The following is an 18,136-nucleotide window of genomic DNA, read 5'->3' on the forward strand; positions in this document are numbered from 1 at the left end:
CTGGCGCAGCCCTCCACTGAGCTCCTGTCCCTGCCCGGGCTCTCCGCGCCACTTGCGCCACCCTGGGCTCTAGGCTGGAGCTGCACGCCCACGTGTGGAGCAGGTGCTAGGGCTCATTTCTCTGACGACTTTCTTTCCCTGCCTTCAGCATACCTGTGGGGTGTGGGACCAGGTGAGGCTCCACGGAGGGGGGCATCTGACTGGCGGGGCTGTGAGCCAAGACCCAAAGGGGTGACCCTTACAATGTCAGTGGCGGGGGAGGCCGGGCCGCGGCGTGGTGGCCAAGGGCTGTGCGTGGCGGGTCTCTAAGTGGGCTGGCATCCACACACAGGTGGACCTTTAAGAGATTAGGGGGTCCCACGGCGAGATTACAGGGTGGTCCTGAGCAGAGTCTGGCAGAGCCTGCAGTTGCCCCTGAGCAGGGCTGCACAGTGAGGACGCTGGAAAGGGGAAGCCCGAGCACGCGTGGCCCTCGGTCTCCACGACACGGGCCAAGGGCATGGATGGCCCGGTGGCTCTCGGTCCTGGTCTGGGCGTGGGGGATGGTGGCTGCCCCCACAGCAGGCGTCCGGGGAACGCAGTCCTGGAGCAGAGGGTGGCCAGTCCAGTTTAGATGAGCGCGTGAGGTTGCATTGGAAAAGAAGATGTGGTTGTGACGTCTTAAAACACCATGTTCACACCAAGACCTCAAGTGACCTCTAGAGCAAGGAGCCTCCCTTCTCTTGGGAGATAAAAACCAAACTTGCACAGGTCTGAGAGGCGTCAAAATCATAGGCGGCTTCAGCTCCTACACCATGGAGCCTAGAGTGTCTACAACTGAAAGCAGGAGGAGTGCATCTAGTATCCATGTGGAATCTAAGCCCCCACTTGACATAGATGTGCAATGGACACAACCAATTCAATGTCCACAGAGACAATGTGGAATGGGTGTGGGAAGGGTAGCCATGGTGGCAGCTGGGTTTGGGGAATGGGAGGAAGAGATGAGATGTGGAGGCGTTTTCGGGATGAGGAGTTGTCCTGGATAGTGCTTCATGGACAATTACGGGACATTGTAGATCCCCCCAGGGCCCACTGGATGGAACATGGGAGAGTGTGGGCTATGATGTGGACCATTGACTAGGGGTGCAGTGATGCTCAGAGATGTACTTACCAGGTGCAATGGATGTGTCACAATGATGGGAGAGAGTGTTGCTGTGGGGGGAGTGGGGGGTGGGGGCGGGGGGGTTGAATGGGACCTCATATTTTTTTAATGTAACTTTAAAAAAATAAATAAATAATTAAAAAAAAAAAGAGCAGAGATCCAAATACATGGAAAAAAAAAAAAAAAAGAGCAGAGATCCAAATACATGGAAAAAAAAAAATCACAGGCGGCAAGAGGGGCACAGAACCCATGGCGTCTTTAGAGTTAGAGAGACCCACTGCCTTCTGGGCTGCAGCAGAAAGGAAGGAAACCGAAGTGCAGAGCACGCACAGCTCCCCGTGAAACAAACACAGCCCCTCGTGCATCTGGGCTCGTGCTAGAGGTGATACAAGTCATTTAGACTTAAAATGCACAGAGGGAATAAGTAGTACTCCACCACTTGTTCTACCTCGGTGTAGAAAGTACAGGTCTTATTCATTCTACCTAGGATAGTCACATCTTTAGTATAAAAGAAACAAAAAGTGGCAAGCCAGGGGGCTGCGGAGGTTCTAGAGCTTGTGTGTGGATAAATGCCACCACGTTCTATTTCTTCCCTAGAGCAGACTCGCAGGCCCACAGGCCACGGGCACCGGCCATCTCACGGTCAGCCATGGGGAACGACGCAGCCTTCCCATGTCTGCCCTGTATGAAATGGGGAGGTACCACTGACAAACTAACAGAGTGATGCTGAGAAGGGAGGGCACTTCTTGGTTATTTTTATGTAGAGCTGTGTCACCTGGGGATGGAGAGAGTGGTAAAAATCAAGTGCCATGAGATTCTTGCAGCTCGAGAAACATGTACTTCACCCTGCAAGTGGGGGTGCCACGGAAGACCTCTGAGCAGGGTCTGCAAACATTCTAGGTGAGTCTAAGTTTCAGAAACAGCATTTTGGGGCTGGGGAGTCCCATCAAGGCCCTCGGAGTTTTCCAGATCTAACTTTGCCTGGACGGGGAATGCCAGGCTCCCTTCTGACTGCTCACCACGGGCCAGGAGCGCCAGCCCCAGAAGGCTCCCAGCACACACCAGTGCCTTAAGGAAGCAACAGGGAACGAGTGGAAAAAGAAGAAACTGCCACCAAGCAGGCCAGGCAGACACAGACAGTCAGGACTGAAGAGCCCGAGCCAGGCATCCCCCCGCGGGGCGGCCAGCGGGCGGTCCTGCCGACCATCCCCGATGGGCTGGCACAGGGCTGCTCCAAGGTGCCGCCTCCCGCTCAGTCCCAGCGCTTGGGAACTCACAGGGCCGGGGACCCCGCTCTGTACCCCGGGGCTGGAGTCTTCTTCCATCCCGGAGGAACACTCTCCGTCACCCTATGCTGGCTCTGTTCCTAACGGGACCAACGGGGTGCTGACGATACTCAACGTGCTTTGCCCTCCTGATCCGAAGAGAAGGGTGACGCGCTCCAAGGCCCAAGCCGGAGCCTCTCCTTGGTGCGCGAGGCAGAGCCTCAGCGGCCAGCGGGTGGCCTCGGCCTGGGTGGCCCTTTGCAGGCGGCGCTCTGAACCAACACCTGCTCACAGAGGACGGGGCTCTAACGTCCGTGGCTCTACCCAAAGCCATTCTGCAACTCAAGGGGGGTTTCCCTCCAGACAACGCGAGCGGCAGGGGCGGGCGCAGGACGCCCAGACCAAACCGCCGTGGAGGAGGATGGGTGGCAGCCCGGGCTCAGCGGACCTTTCCTGCCAAACACAGACGGTTAGGAACGCTGGCCGGGAAGGGCCAGCCAAAGGCAGGTGCGCCCTGCAAGGGCTGCCTGGGCTCTGGAGATGGCGTCGCGACCGAGGCAGGGGCTTCTGCGCCGCCAGGGGCCCGCTTCTCGTGGACAGTAGCTCTTACCATTCTAGAGGCCTCCGAGCGACGTGGTCTGTCCCAGCCCTTCCAGGCACGGCCGACTCCAGGCCCCTTGTCCTCCGCCTTGCGAAGGGACTTGAAATGTGATCTGTGTTTCCTAGCATTTCCCACTCTTAAAAGGATATTTGAAGAATTTTTATAGTAGTAAAATTCATCTTAAATTGATTTTTTATGCTTGTGCTAAAGATCTCAACCTCTGATTTACTCTGCAGTTCTCCTTTTTTTTTTTAACTCTTTCTCTATTGGCATTAGATAACTATTCATGGGTGAAATATAATTAAACAGCTTTGATTCCGAAGCAAGGATTTATGATCCCACATTTAAAATGAATGGCATTAAACACACACATAAAACCAGATTTTTAAAGCCATGACACAAATTTCCATTTCTACAATAAAATGAAATTTATTCTCCTGCCCTGCCCTCTCCTCCAACTTGCTTTACTCGTCCCTGAAATAGCCGTGGTGTGGCCGCGGCCCGACAGCCGTCCTTATCGTGGGGGAGTTACTGGGGGCGCCCCCGGAGCCCCAGGCATCAGCGGCCCCCTCCCTGCCCAGGCTCCTCGCGATCCTCCCCTGGGCTTCCCTGAGAGCCCAGCGGCCCACCCACCGCCCCGGCCAAACGCCTGCTGCCAAGTCCAGCCTTTCCCGCTGCCGGCAGGCTTTGGGCACAGACAAGTGACCATGGCGCTGCTGGGTCGCCTCTACAGTGAGGGTTTAACGAGGCAGTGGGGACACCGCCCCCGGGGTACCGACGGGGGACCCCACCAGGCAGACTAGGCAGGGCGCGCACGTGTCAGGCGCTGGGATTAGCAGGAGGGTGACGCCCGGGGAATCGGAAGGACAGGACGCCGCGGCCAAGTTTAAGTTAAAGGTTGATGGGCGTCCGTGCCGCGTGCAGGCTGCCGTTCGCCGGGCCTGGTGGCCTCGAGGCGGGCCCTGGAAGGCAGCCCCTGCACTCAGCGTGCCGCGCGGGCCGCCTGGCGCGGGAGGGCAGGCTCCCTGCCACTGCGCGAGGCCAGCGCTCGATGGACGGCGCCGCGGGCTGCCCCCGGGGGTGGGGGGGGCATGCCGGGCTCAGGGTGACCCTCGGCAGGTCATGGCGTGCGTCGGGCCCAAGGGGGCAGTGCCTCGGGCGTCCCTGGAGCGTTTCCAGCCCCTCCTGGGCTGAGCTCTACACCCCAGGCAGCAGGGCAGGACGGGGGGGTGCAAGGTGTGGGGGTGCCTGGGACGCGCCTGGGTATGGAATCACCCACAGCCTCATTTCCAGATGAGCTCTAGCGCCCAGAGACGTTAAAATGTGAGGGACTGGGCCAGACTCCATTTGACAGGGGAAAAGAGTCCGGAGGTCTTTTATAAACAACGTGCATCTGAGTAGCAACGAGGGCCACCCACGAGGGCCTGGTGAGGGCGGGGGCTGCACCCGGGCTCCCCCCACCCAGCCACCCCAGCCAGTTCCAGCCTCTCCCCTCAGGACGAAGGCCTGGGCGTGTGGACCGAGGGCATGGGGGCCGCCGGGAGGTGATCTGGGGTCTGGAGGGAGCTGGGGCAGGACGTGCCCCTTAGCCAGGTGGGGAGAGGGGCCCGTGTGCGCGGGAGGACGCGCTGGGGACACTGTGAGGGGCCGCAGGCCCAGAGCTCCGCACAGCTTCAGGCACCCCAGGGAGGAGGAGCGCTCCCCAGCTCCGAGGCCTGCGCGGAGCCTCCTCCGGCTTCCCGACTGGTGGGGAGGGCGGCCGCGGCCTCCAGGCTCGGGGAGAGAGAACGGCTTCACAGAGGGACACGGCAGAGGCCGTGGGTAACTCCACGGCTAACGGCAAAATTCCAAGGGTAACGCACAATTGTGCCCAAGTTTTCCTGTGCTTGTGTACTTAAACATTTTTTTAGAGAAGTTGTAGTTTACAAAAAAATCTCTGTAGAAAAGACGGAGTTCCCATATAATGTCTCCACCCCCCCAATTTTCCTTATTATTAACATTTGTTTTAGTGTGGTGCCTTTGTTACAACTGATGAAATATTACCTTTGTCATTATGCCATTAAAAATGGTCCACAATTTACATTAGCGTTCACTGTTTTTGTTGTATAGTCTTTTAAAATAATTTTTATCCTACTAACATATACAACCTAAGATTTCCCCCTTAAACCACATTCAAATACATAGCTCTGTGGTCTTAATTACATTCACAATGTTGTGCCACCATCACCACCATCAATTCCCGAAAGTTCTCATCACTCCAACCAGCAACTTCCCATTCCTTACTGCTACCCTAGCCCCGAGCAACATGTATTTTACTTTCTGACACAAAGAGTTTGCTTATTCTAATCCTTTTGTGCCCGGCTTATTTCACTCAACATGATGCCTTCAAGGCTGAATCAACATTGTCACATATATCAGAACTTCATTTCTTCTTACAACTGAAAAATACACCATTGTACGTATACACCATACTTTATCCATTTATCAGTTGATGGACACTTGGGTTGCTTCCATCTTTTGGCAACTGTGAAAAATGCCACTAGGAACAGTGGTGTGCAAACAACTGTTCCAGTCCCTGCTTTGAATTCTTTCGGGTATACTCCTAGAAATGCGACTGCTGTGTCACATGGTGATTTTATACTTAACTTTCTAAGGAATCACCAAACTCTTTTCCACAGAGGCTGCATTCTTTCACATTCCCACCAAAAATGAATGAGTATTCCCATTTCTCCATATCTTTGTCAACACTTGGTTGTTTTCCATTTTTTTAATAGCAGTCATTTTAGTGGGTATAAAGTGGCATCTCATTGCAGTTTTGATTTGCAATACTCTAATGGCTAATGATGTTGAACATCTTTTCATGTTTTTCTGGCCGTTTGTGAATCTTCCTTGGAGAAACGTCCATTCCAGTCATGTGTCCGTCTTTTAATTGGGTTTGCTTGTCTTTTTGTTGAGTTGTAGGATTTCTTTATATATTCTGGGTATTAAATCATTACTGGATATGTGGTTTCCAAATATCTTCTCCCATTCTGCAGGCTGTCTTTTTCCTTTCATGATGAAAGTCCTTCGATGCACACACATTTTTAATTTTGATGAAGTCCCATTCATCTATTTTTTCATTTCTTGCTTAAGCTTTTGGTGTGAAGTCTAAGAAGCCATTGCCTAACATGAGGTCCTGAAGATGCTTCCCTAGAGTTTCTTCTAGGAGTTTTCATTATTTTGCTTCTTATATTTAGAAATTTGCTCCATTTTGAGTGGGTTTTTGTATATGGTGTGAGACAGGGGTCTACATGAATTCTTTTTGTGTATGGAGATCCGATTTTCCCAGCACCATTGACTCTTTCCCCACTGAGTGGACTTGGCACCATTGTAGAAACTCAACTGACCATAGATATGAAGATTTATTTCTTAACTCTCAATTCAATCCCATTGCTCTATATATCTGGCTTTGTTGGAGTACCATGCTGTTTTGATTAGTGTAGCTTTGTAATCAGTTTTAAAATTAGGAAGTGGGAATCCTCCAACTTTGTTCTTCTTTTTCAAGATAGTTTTGGCTATTCTGGGCCTCTTACTCTTCCATATAAATTTGATGATTGTTTATTTTGTTTTTTCAATGAAGGCTGTTGGATCCTTTTGTTTTATGCATTTGTCCTGCCTTTAATTACATCTTCTTGCTGAAGTTCAGAAGTTTTTCTTCCAGAGGTAACACTGAAGTTAAGAAATGAACTAATGAAATTCGCTATCAGCGAAGATATTTTTTTAATGAGAAGGTGGAATAAGCTTTTAAACTCTATTTTTTTCAACAAGCATTTGTGAGGACACACCATGTCCAGGGCTCACTGGTAAAAACGTTGACTCAGGCAGTCCCTGCCCTCAGGAGCTCACAGTCTGCCTGGGCAGGCAGGGACGATGGAGGCACAGGCCGGATCAGCGACTCTGCTTTTGCCGTCGGAAGGACCTAATGCTTCACAGATGCCCCCAGAGAAAGCAGACAAAGGAGCAGCTCAAGTGACTGCCTTGTGGCCCTGGCGGCCAGCAGCCCTGTGGGCAAGTCACCAAGTTGGTGTGAAAGTCTGTAACTATCTGTGCATTCCAGAACTGTTTTAGCAAAACGGGGGATGCACGGTCTCACCGTGGCAGCTGTGGCTAAAGAAGGCGAGGGCGGGGCTGTGTGTGCACTGTTCTCCCTGACACTTGTCATCACAATGATTCTGCGTTCTGTATTCAACAGCGAGACAAAAGGAAAAGCGGCAAACACCTACGAGATATCAGACACATGATGAAGATGATATAAAAATGAAAGGTATAATTAACAAATGCATTTTTCTTCCGCTCTCTGGGAGGAGTGCTCCCACCATTCATAACAGATGAGTTTACTGACTAGCTTTCAAAAGTTTGGTTTTAGCACTGCTTTCAGTAATGCAATCTATCACACGGAACAGGAAATAGGTAATGAGGGCAGCAGCACTTCTGGGTTGGACAGGGAAACAGGGAGGCGTCATGGAGGAGACGGTATTTAAGCAAACCCCAAGATGGGGGCAGCCAGCCAATCTTTACCAAGCGTTTCTGTGAGGTTCGTAACAGAGATGGCATAGATGCCGCTCCTTGCCTTTCCGCCCTCCACCCCCAACTCCCCACCTCCCCAAAGAATTCAGATTTATGATCCCATCATAATGGTTTGGGTCCCAAGGTCAATGATTGGCAGGGAAGAGGAACTGAATTTCGGTTCAACCCAATTTACTTACTGGGAGGTCATGGGTATGTTGCTTAGGTTGGATACCAATTTTTACTAGGCCTCCTAAAACCTCAAAATGGGGGTGTCAGAAACTAAACAAGACCAGAGAGGAATTTACTATATATTTTAAAATACCAAAAATACAGAGAAAATTTAATCTGTAATTTCAATTCCTCCTGCCCATATATGGGAATTGAAATTTCACATTAAATTTCACATGAAAAGAACTATATAATAAAGGATCTAAAAAGACTCTTTCTTCTTTCAAAAAATAACTGATTCTTAAAAATACATCAGCAATAATAAAGGACAATTTAAAATTGACAATTGTTTCAAAAGACAATTTAAATGGAATACTTTGCAGACTAGAACGCCTTGAAAAGTCCTATCTACTTTCTCCCCTAAATGTTCAAATCATTAAAAGGAAAACTGCATTTTATCAACACTTTAGCATATCATTAAAAGTCTCTACTATTTGACAGATGAAGATAAAAACACCCCAAAACTATAGACGAATTATCTGGTCCCTCATGATTCCAAAACAATTACAGGATGCAGAGCAATCTAGTTAAATTTTATTCAAAAGCTTACTACACTTGTGTTTTCTTTTATTTTTCTATCAAGAAACCCATGAGGGTTAAGCACAATTCATTATGTATGAGACCTCACTTGCAGTGCTTGACTGTTGATTAATAGCAAAGTTTGCTGTATGTACATTTGCAACATTAGATGCATACAATATGCTAACTTATTCTTTCGCTGAAACTAATTATTTACAAAAATGACTACTTGAAACTACAATTTATTAAATGCATGCATCCAGTCTCAATTTGGCCCCAAAAGACAGCCTGGAATGAAGATCTTTTACTTGATGTGACAACTTCTAGAAACGCTGTTATTAATATTGTAAATGTGGCAAATAAAGAGTTCAAATAGCCTTGTGTCTATGTTGTATTTGCTTTCCACCACGGAAGCAGGGAACAAAGGTTTTTAATGCTTCACACACTTGAGAGGTACATTCCTCTTTCCCAGTATAATTTAGCTTCTTATCAATAAAATACTTATACGTTAGCAATAAAAGAGTTTAAAAAGAAATAATAGCTAACATAAAAGAGGAATAAAAAATCCCAATCAAATTGCTGGCGAAGTAGATTTATTACAGTTCTGTCAATAAGGATAAAATTAGTTCATCTGTTGAGAAATACCTGTGAAAATATAAAACTTTTAAAGAGTCATTCCATCAGAGGCTCATCAAGTGCCCGGCACTCCCCCAGGACCTTTCCTTTCAAAGGAGCTCAGGGGTTAGGCAACTTTGTTTTCCTCAGCAATGCTCCGTCCAGTCCCAGAAAAGAAGGCCCACGTGGCTGCGAGCAGGGATCGAGGGCTCCCTGGATTCCAATGTGGATTCCGGGGCCCCTGGTCAGCCGCTGGCGTCTTCCGCACGGAAGCCCTCCTGCCCGCGGCCCCCTGCAGCCTGTACCACGCAGCCTCTGCCCGCTCCTCGCGCCCACCGAGTCTCGGCCCTGGCCTTGCTCTGCTCTGGTGCAGGCGTGTGCCACGGCAGCCTGGCACAGCACAGAGGAAAGAGAAAAGGAAAATCAATGTCTGTGCCCCAAAGGCAGGAGGGCGGCGCAGATGGACACTGCGAGCTACCGACCGCTCTGTGCCATTAGCGCTGTGCCAAGGATGCCTAAGGAGAAAGACAACGTGGCTCCAACAGGGGCCTCCTTTGGATGTAGGATTTTAGGGAAGGGGAGGAACTGAACATCCTCTTTAACAAGTGTTAAAAGAAAAGGAAGTAGCCCAAGAGGGGAAAACCTCAGGCCACGTGGCCAGGAAGTCTGAGATGACCACTCTGTACAATTTAATATCCTGCCTCTCTCGACAGCACAGCCACGGTCAGCCATCCTCGAGGCCAGTGGCTCTGCAAGTCCTAGGAGAGAGAACACCTTGCGCTACACAACGTGGCGCTGAGAGAAGGGCTGCACGGAGAGCGGCGAGGATCAAGTAGATGGAAGCACCAAATGTCAAGCCTAGTATCAAATGTTCGAAGCTGCTACTTGTTCAGTGCGGGGCTGTGCCTGGCACAGAAAGCTGCCCTGTGTCCCCTGCAGAACCGCTTCCTAGCTGCGGAAAAGCCAAGCCATGAAGGTGCCATAACCACCACCCAGCACCTGAGGGATGGAACCAGGGTTTGAACTGCCATCTGTCTGTCCACCTCCATGGCAGCAAAGTGCCCTTGCTTGTCTCACGGAGATGGAAACAAAAGGTTGCCCTGATCAAGAGAAGCCCATGTGTTAACACGCGCTGTTCTTGACAGTGTGCACTCCATGTAGTGTTTGGAGTTTTCTCTTGTACCTTTCGCTAACTCCAGGTAAATTTTCCCTAACCCCCAGGACTGCAGTCTAGGCCCATTGCACTGTTTACTGAAACACAGTGGAATGTTCTGGACGCTTCCAAAGAAAAACTAGGTGCACACGCAGGGTCTCAGGACCTCAGGTGGCTGCCCACTGGGTACCGCTGGTCTACAACCTGGAAGGTGGGCCGGATTTGAGTTCAGCACCCCAGGCCGGTGGGGGGGCCCTCAGTGAGCTGAGCACACCGGGCATTCCCGGAGCAGGGCCGGGGCGCAGCAGGCGGGCGGCCCCCGCCCACGCGCCGGGACAGCCCTGGGTGGCCCCCGCCCACGCGCCGGCACAGCCCTGGGTGGCGAGGCCACGCCTGCAGGCTGTGCTCCCTAAGGAGGCGAAGCTGGGCAGCGCCTTCACGTGGTCTGGAATGGGGCGGCGCGGGGCGGCAGCCGAGGAAGGACCCCGCGTCCAGGTGGCACGCCCTCCGGCCCTGCCCGTGGCTCTCCTGGCACAAGGCTCTCCCCACCACCGGCCGGCTGAGCGAGCAAGTACTGCACTGAAGAACACGTGCATTTCAGATGGCATTTTTCCACCAAAGACTTTGCTGAAAACCACTCCCTGGGGCAAGAGAAGCCCACAGCGATTTCTACACAGTGGAGCTCCATTCTCCTGTCTTTTGCGATTATTGCAGCAGAGTCTGCCTAAGAGTCTGTTAAAGTCCAGGGAGTGGGCACTGCTCCCAACGCCACCCACCTCCGAAGACCCTACACCCGAAACCTGGACAGGCGGGCCGACCGGAAGAGCTCTGCTCACGTCTGTGTCTTCCCCAAGACAATCAAGCGCACGGTGAGAAGGCACAAAAGAAAGATGAAACTGAACTGCGGGAGCTGAGCCTGATCTTCACTCTATGGCTGACGGCGGCGCCCAGGGAGGACAGGGTGGCACCAAGGCTGCTACGTTCACACTGTCACTCTCGCCCGGGCTTCTCACCTGCCCAGACAAGCCCGCTCGACCGCCAGGAGGAGGCGCGGGAGGGCGGCGCCTCCGAGGCAGCACCTGGGACTGCAGTGGGCGCGCCGGACCGTGGGGCCCTAGCCCCTCCCGCGCACCCCGGGGCTCTACTGTGGTGGGCCCGGGGCAGAGCCCAGGGCAGGTGCGGGATGGGGGTGGAGGCACGCGGTCACCACCTCTGCGGCAGGGCGTCATTCCTGGCTGGCCACCCAGGAGCAGCTCTCCTTCCTCCTTAGAGGCCACACGGACAGACGGACAGACGAGATGAAACACCCTCGAGGCGGACACCATGCCTGACTGTCCGTCGAGCACCATGCGCTCGAGTCCGTCATTGTGCAATTCAGAAAACAAGGGATTTTCATCTTAGCGGGGGAATAATCTAGCATAACTTAAATATTAACACAGAAATGAGCATTCAAAGGCACGGCCTCTTTTCTTTCCAAAAACCATGTTTTATATGAGGATTGACCTCCACGGGTTTAGCACAAGGATTGGAGCACGTTAACTTGTATGCTGGGCTCGTTAATAAATAATCCCACCACTAAATTACCTGTCTTGTAAACTGGTTTGTACAGTCCTAAATAAATAATAGAGCGTTCCCTATTATCACATACGGTGGAGGTTTCAAAGAAAACCATAGCTTATGATATAAGATAATGCTGCAATTTCATCTGGGAACAACTTTCTGCAGCTCATTTTCTCAGAAAGCCTTTGTTTCACGTGTTTGTTGTTGCAGCTGGAACACGTTAGCTGGTTAGCATAGCTGAAAATACTGCATTTAATATCAGACAAGTATATTGGCTATATATTAATGGGCAAAAAAAGCAACTATTAAATGGACAGTTAATGTAATTGTATTTTAAAGCACTGAGGTCATATTTAATTTTGAATCGAAACTCTTAAAATGTGCTTTCTGGCAAGGATACAGAGTAATAAAACAACGTTAACTACAGAAAAAAAAATCTAAAACGCACATTTTAAAATAAATCTTTTTCCCAGAGTACTGATATTTGCAAGAAGTAGATTACAAGAAGCAGAAAACATTGGTAGTTTTTCATCAAGTATTGTCACTGGCATTGAAGATCATGATTTTCAATCTGAAGGATGATCTCATCCTGAAAACCGAGTACAGCTGCCATTTTCCCACCCTTGCTTTCTCCTTGGAGCTGGCTGCTCTCCCAGTATCTCGTCTTCTTCCAGGACGCTCAAACTTGGTGTAGCTACACCCTGAGGTCTTCCAATCAAAACTGCCAGGGAAGAACCCAATTATGCTCAAGAGCAGGAAGAAAATGTCAGTGGGGTCAGGAGAAGTCGAAATATAAAAAATCAACAAAGGGACGCTGAAGAGTGAGGAGACGGAATGGGGTAGAAACCGTTTTAGCTGTAAAGCTAGCCAATTAAAATTCCCTTTAGGAAGCCCCGATTGCGACTCAAAGCCGGCTGGGAAGTCCGATGTTACACGCTCTGTTCCCTGCCCCTTACGGGATCAGTGCGCTCCTTAGGAGGCGGTCCCTCGCGGGCAGGCTGGGTCGGGGGTCTGCGCAGTGACAAACCGGAGCTCAGCCCCCCCGGGGGGAGAGGGAGCACGCGGCCTCCAGAGGGGCAACGCGGCGGCGCCTGTTTCCAAGTGCTCTCGGACGTCAGGATGAGAAGGCAGCCCCTGCACAGAAGGGCCAGGCGTCTGGCGCCTGAGCTCTGGCTTGATTTGGCCCTGGGGAGACAGAGTGGGCTCACGCCCAGTGGAGGGTCCGGCACAGGGGAGGGTCCGGCAGGAGCCCAGAGGCACCCGGGCGGGCAGCAGGAGGAGCGCAGCGCCGTAGCCCATTGGCCCCTGCGGCACAGCCCTGCCGGCGTGTCCTCCCGCCTCCCGAAGGCCAGACCACAGAGCCACGGCCTCGGCTGCCTCGACGGCTGACCCACGTCCACAGGAGAGCTCACAGCTTCCTGGATTCTCTCCGCTCTGCCGCGCTCTATGCTGAATTTCTAGAACCTTCCCCTGAGCCAGGCCTGCCCTTGGACTAGCTGAGCCAAGTGTGGCGAACAATAAAATGCCTTCCGAGCCATGCTCAAAGCCCTCAGAGGGCTGGTGCCACACTTTTGTTTGAAGTTTAATTCTTCTTGGCTTAGACCTGAGTCTCAAACCTCAACAACTTCTGGATACTTTGAAAAGAGAGGGGTTCACTTAGGTGCTCAATAAAATGCTGGTTTGAGAAACGGCACCTTACAAAAGGGAAGTCTTGTCGTATGGAAATGTCTTTCCATTGTGAATTAATGGTGTGGAATTTATAAATAGTGGGACTTTTAATCTTAAAGATATTAATTGCAATGAAAACACAACTTTTACAGATATCCAAGAACTCACAGATCCCTGAAAACACATTCCTGGAGATCAACAGTCTCGTCTCCGTCAAGACCAGATGTGTGTCTGCAGTGACACTGGTCCTACGTTTCTCGAGAGCCCAGGCTGTTAAGGCAGGTTTACAAGGCTTGTGACATCTGATAGGTGCAGGTATAAAAATAATCCACCAGAAATTAAAGTTTGGTGGGCAACTTCACTTTTCATTGATTTATTAATACTGCATTGTGGATGCAGTTAACTTTGTGCCCATCCAGGTGTGCTGACTTTGTCAAGAGAGCTGGGCCACGCCTGGTGACGACTGTGGGCAGCGTCCCACGTGGCCACGTATGCGAGGACCTGGGTTCTGGCCCTCCTGTGGCCCAGCTGCCACTTCTCCTCTCTCCCTCCCCAACAGTCCCTCACTAGCTCATCCTCCTGCTTCCACTGCCCCCACCCTGGGAACTGGCCAAGGTGCATGGACCCTTTGAGCGTCAGGTATCACTAGGCATGGGCTAGCAGGTGACAGGCACAGCTGTGCTGTCCCCAAGTTCCATCCCTTCCCAGCTGCCTGCTCTGCATGGCCACGCCACTGCTGAGATGCTGGTGACACCTGCACCACGCAGCAGCAGGCTCACCTCCCCACACAGGTTTCCTTACTGCTGTTAACCTGGCCACACCTGGAAGCCCCCGGATATCCTGCTGGATTTGCTTTGTGATGCCTCTCAGTTCCCTTCCCTTTTGCTGCCACGACATGGGTATCCCGTCCGCAAGCATGGGCAAGTGCCAGGGCTTCTGAGCTGGCCTCTCCACTCACTCGCATCCAGAGACGCTGCCAAATCACCATCCTGCTAACCAACCTGCCTGAGGCCTCGGCATACACCGAACCAGGGCCAAGGTGCCACGTGGCAGCAGCCAGAGCCCTCCCCACTCGGCCGTGGACTTCTTCCCGGGGTGCACCCCGAGTGCCAGCCTGGCTGACTCCACTGCTTTCCCTGGGCCACCCTGCGCCTGCCCGCCCCGGGACCGCGCTCCCCCAGAACCCCCCCTCCCTGACCTCAGCTAGTGAAAAGCTGCCCCTGGTGGGTCGGCTCCAGGCTCCTGCAGTCACACGGATGCACGGAGGGAAGCCCCCGGGATGCACACGCTCTCAGGGTTTGGCATGCCGGCCCGCGCGGCTCCATTGCGGGGACCGGCCTGCCGGTTTCCAGGCCGACAAGGACAGGCTGTACCTTTGGAGCATCTCTCCTCACAGCACCTGCTCGCCGGGCCTTGGTGAATGCCTCCCAAGGTTTGCTGAACCGCTAATGAGCGAGTAAGTGAAAACCTCCATGTGAAGGATGGCGGGGGTGAGGGGTGCTACTGGACATACTTTAATAACGAATATATCTTTTTTGATCTGTTGCCTTTAAGGTACTGCTAAGATTTTTAGTGTTTTTGATGGAATTCTTCATGTATTCTCTAAAAAGCAATTTAACTCAAACTGGTTAGTTAAGATACACGCAGGTAAATCAGCGATTGAAACTACCACGCTTAAGGTTTTAGATTGTGATTTCCCTGCATCACTCGAAACCTGAAATATCTAAGAAATGGCTATGGAACCAGAAGCAAGGCCCAGAGGGAAATGTGCTTCATGTTTTTCAGCTTTTGGCTCCACCCAGAGTCCAAGATTCAACAACAGACATCTCTTGGCTTAGGATGGAGCTGGGTCGGTTCATGACTTCCACACACAAAGGCTGTTAATTTTCATACTCTTCCATCGATAGACTCTATCACCAGCCCCAGGCAGGCGAAACATCAGGCACTCGGGGCTCTACTGTCACTTGCCGTCGCTGCTTCTCTCCTGGGTATTGCAGTGTTGGCCCAGCACACAAACCACTGGGAGCCCACGGATTTAAGATCTCACAAAACCACAGAGGCAACTGATAGCAAATCCGTGAAGTCTCAGCTTGGCTGAACAGAGTTTGCTCAAGAGCTAAGCCAAGAATCTTCTCAGCAACTCCCGCAGAGTCAGCCCTTGGCTTGGAAGCACGACGCCGGCTAAAGGGCTGGCGCGAGCATCCGAGAGGCAGAACGGGGGCGTGCGGGGGCGCCTCACGCTGGCAACACCGCCAGCTCCCGCGCCATGCCCCTTTCCCCTGTAATCATTAAGAATTGAACAAAACAAAATTCAGAATTGGAAACAAATATTCACAACTCCCGAGCTAGGGGCCCCTTTCTGGTTCTCACATCCCGTCACTGCTGGCCTGTGAAGGCTGGAAATCTCTCTACTAATTATTACGCAATCCAACAAACGAGCTCCTATTTCCAAGAACCAAACCAGAAACTCGGGACTCAGTTGGGTCTGGAGCTGAGCTCCTGAGTTTGGAAAAACTGCAAATCCGCCCTCCTTGCCATTTTCAATTAAATATTTTATGGGGAAAAAGTGAAATACGATATATATACTAGAAATGAGTGACTCTGTTAAGCATTTTAAGTAACAAAGGATCAAAAAGAAACAGATGTTTTTTTTTCTGGAAAAAACCCACCTAACTGTGTAGCACCGACTTGACCTCAGTGCCCCTGGGCTAGGAGGAAGGGGGGCCCTGCCTACGGCCTGACACTTGGGAAACCTGCAGGCCTCCTCCCTCGCCACACCGAGCGGGCTGCCGTTGTTACCCCGGGCCAGAAATCGTTGCCGACCCGTGATGCTCTGTGCCCGCTGCTAAGGAGATGGAAGGCTGAATGCCAAATGGTCCCTGCCCTGATCAGCCCAGAATTTCTTCCAAAGCTCTGCCAGCCACAATGGGAAGCTGCAAGCCTGGCAAAGGGCCACATGCAGTCACGCTTCTGCTCTTAGCAGGCAGATCCCAAATTCTCCCTTGTTCCTCCTCCCTTACGTTCTTCAAACACGCCCTCTCTGTGTTCTGATCCACCAGGCAGAGAGGAAAACATCACCCAGGACGGGCCGCTTCTTACACTGAACAGCCTCAGCTGATAATAACGGCCACGTCTACTGTCTTCTTTCTGATTCATCTAGAAATATCTTTCTGATCCGCCTTGATCACACCCTTGGAAGCCAATTTAGAGTCAGCCATCCCCCTGTATTTTTCAAACTCAAGTTATTCAAAGCAGCATAAACATTTTTACTTAGAAGAGTGCTTGTGTTTCACTTACCAGACAGCTACAAATGCTCCACAAACAAGGTCTGTTTCTACTGCCTCAGACAGTAAGTCTGAAGAGCTACTGATTTCCTCAGAAGAGATTTAAATAAGCTTCTGAAGCCAGAGGAGTCATTTTCTTTATAACTGACATTAGAAGTCACTGGACATAGCCATCCCAGGTCCACATGATGGAGGAATAGAGTATGAATTAGAGTGGACTTACTGGTGTTCTGCTGGGGAACTATTGTGATTAGTAAGGGAAGAAATCATAGTAGTGATGTGGAGAGGGTGGCCACGGTGGTGGCCGATGGTGGGGAGAGGGAAGAAGAGATATGGTGTGGGGGCATTTTCAGGACTTGGAGTTGTCCTGGGTGGTGCTGCAGAAAAAGATGCTGGACGTTGTGGGTCCTGTCGTGGCCCACTGGCTGGACTGGGGGAGAGTGTGGACTACAATGTGGACCACTGTCCATGGGATGCAGCAGTGCTCCAGAACGTATTCACGGGGTGCAGTGGAGATGTGCCGCGATGATGGAAGGGGTGGTGTGGGTGGGGTGGGGGATATATGGGGACCTCATATTTTTTTGAATGTAACATTTAAAAGAAAAAAATAAAATTTAAAGTATAAAAAAAACAAAGTCACAGGAGCTGGGTGACGGACGGGTGTGAAGCACATCTGCCACCGTGCATTGTCTTAAACTTAAGAATCAAAGGCAAGGGAGAATAACAGGTTTATTGGCCAACCCTCAAGACTAGGGACTAATTAAAAACTGTGGCACAGAAACAAGAATAGACACAGAAGGACTTCTGCCCCGTTACTTAGAAACACAGGGCAAGGAGCGGTCTGCTTGGTATGCAGACAGTTCATCCTAAGAATAGCGGCCATCTCACTTCCCTGCGATTTCCCTGCCCATTGCAGAAAGGAATGGTCTCCTCCTTAGACTTCTGGGAAGGGCTAGGTCTTTTGTAAACTTCTTCCAGTCGGCTCAGAGCACGCCAGGCACGGGAGACGTGCCCTTGTGAAGGCACCCGGGGCTGCACACGCCCGCGCGGTCTCCCTCGCAGATCCCTGCCCGCACGCATGCAGCCCTGCCCGCGTGGAGCCTGCCTTCTCGCCTGGAGAGAAGCACACGGAGGAGGGGGAGCCAGGGCGAGGAGCTGGGGCGCCAGGAAAGCCCGCCGCCTGATGGAGGACCATGTGCGCTACGTCCAAAGACGCCCAATGGGTTGAGTGGGGGGCGGGGAGCAGAGGGGGGTCCCCGGCGGAAGGAGGGGTACGACCCCGTGGAGGTGGGGGGGAGGGGATGAGCAGAGGGGCCGCTGGGCGGACACGTCTCGTCCTGAGAGCCCTGGGAAGACGTTAAAAGGCGTTAAGCAGAGGAGTGAAAAGATGGCCCTGGAGCTTTCTAGATCGCCCTGACCTGGCAGCTGGGCAGAGAACGTGCTGGAAGGAACGGGCCGGAGGCTGCCGGCAGACACCTGGCAGGAGGCGGTTTTGTATCTGATCACCGACAACTGAAACGGAACCGTCTCACTCAGGCGACTGAACCATCCCAC

At 51.7% G+C, this 18,136-nt stretch overlaps 1 protein-coding gene across 3 annotated transcripts in view; it reads right to left on the reverse strand.

Moving 5' to 3' along the window:
* The window catches only part of MGMT (O-6-methylguanine-DNA methyltransferase), a 318,837-nt gene that overhangs the window by 53,061 nt on the left and 247,640 nt on the right, over positions 1–18,136 (reverse strand). The window lies entirely within an intron of this gene.

The sequence above is a fragment of the Dasypus novemcinctus genome, chromosome 6 (genome assembly GCF_030445035.2).
Source record: "Dasypus novemcinctus isolate mDasNov1 chromosome 6, mDasNov1.1.hap2, whole genome shotgun sequence".
In the NCBI taxonomy this organism is placed as follows: Eukaryota; Metazoa; Chordata; class Mammalia; order Cingulata; family Dasypodidae; genus Dasypus; species Dasypus novemcinctus.